The sequence below is a fragment of the Neopelma chrysocephalum genome, unplaced genomic scaffold, assembly GCF_003984885.1.
Source record: "Neopelma chrysocephalum unplaced genomic scaffold, ASM398488v2 Primary Assembly neopelma1_253, whole genome shotgun sequence".
Lineage (NCBI taxonomy): Eukaryota > Metazoa > Chordata > Aves > Passeriformes > Pipridae > Neopelma > Neopelma chrysocephalum.
In genome coordinates this window covers 1,228,311-1,229,711 of record NW_020897915.1, presented here as the reverse complement: position 1 = coordinate 1,229,711, position 1,401 = coordinate 1,228,311, and positions in this window count along the sequence as shown.

Here is a 1,401-nt window from a genome sequence, read left to right as displayed (position 1 = left end):
CAGCCTCCTGAAAATGGGATTCTTGAAGTCAATAATTTGCTTATTGTCTCTCTAGTGTAAACTTAAATGTTTTTCATCTTGGAAACTATTTCCTCGTGTGTGTTTTTTTTCAGGTTTCCTAGTGGATTCAAGTGATCTGGGATTTAACAATCATTCTACCACCTGAAATGAACACTAACACCTGCCCACTGCCCAGGAACTATCAGTATTCTGGGATTTATATCTGAAAACTCCTTTCCTTTATACTGTTTGAGCAGTTTAAGTATATGGAGGTGCTACAGCTGACAGTGGATTTTACATGTGAAGCCACACTTAGGGATGTGATAGCAGAGGGCAGGGAGTCCAACTGATCTCTTCCTTCAGACTCTGATGCAGGACAGAAGCCTAAACAAACCATCAAGCACAGTAAGAAAATACTTCTCAACCTATTATATTCCCCCCCAGCACCACCACCCCTCCAATCAGTTAAAACAGCACATTTTTCTGTACCACAAAAGACTGTAATTTGTAAGGAATTCTAAGCACTTGGAAAGCACAGGGGGACACTGAGGGTGGGGAGGTCCTACCCCATAGACACCCCATCCCTTTCAAACCATGGGAACGCAGCTGCCTCCCTCCACGTGAAATGCAGCCTTAAGAGATGAATTCTGGTCTCACCCTGAATAAAAATAATTTAAAAAAAAAGTTTCCAAAACTGCACAGCTCTCCCTTAGCCCAGAATCCCTGTTTTAAAGCCTTCTATAGGTTGCACACACAGGAGGAACATGGAAGAAAAGTTTACTCTTGCTCCACGAGGAAATCCAATTGTGCACCAGCCAAAGGGGGCAGGGAATGTCTCAGCTCTGGGGACATGAGACCCCACGTGCCACCTGCTGTCACCTCCACCCCTATGTGGCATCGAGGGAAGACTGAAGAAATAAAGAAGAAATAAGATGGACTGAATCTCCAGTTGGATCAGCACAAGGAGCTCTGGACATTCAAGCATTGTCCTCACTGTGTATCTGCAGGAGAACCAGCCAGCATGTTCCTTCACAGTTTTATGATGGTTACCACGTCTCACACTATTTTTATGGTTTAACTGGTTTTAAAACAAGAAAAACCAGTGTTATTCTACCCAAAAGGCAGAATTCTGGTTCACAAGACAGGTATTGTGTTGGTTTTTTTTTCTTCTGACTATGGTAACACTGGACACAGAGAGAACTTTCCATGATTCTACGTGGATTTTCTGTTCCAGAAGCCTAAGAGAGCTCCAGGCAACAACTAGGAGTTAAAACCTGGATATAGATTTTACACAGGTGGCACAACCACAGCAGAACTGCATCTTCCTTATTGCTGGCCTACACGAAAACCCACTGCTGAGATATTTTTTTCTCTGCAGAAAGACTGAAAAGGGGGGAAAAA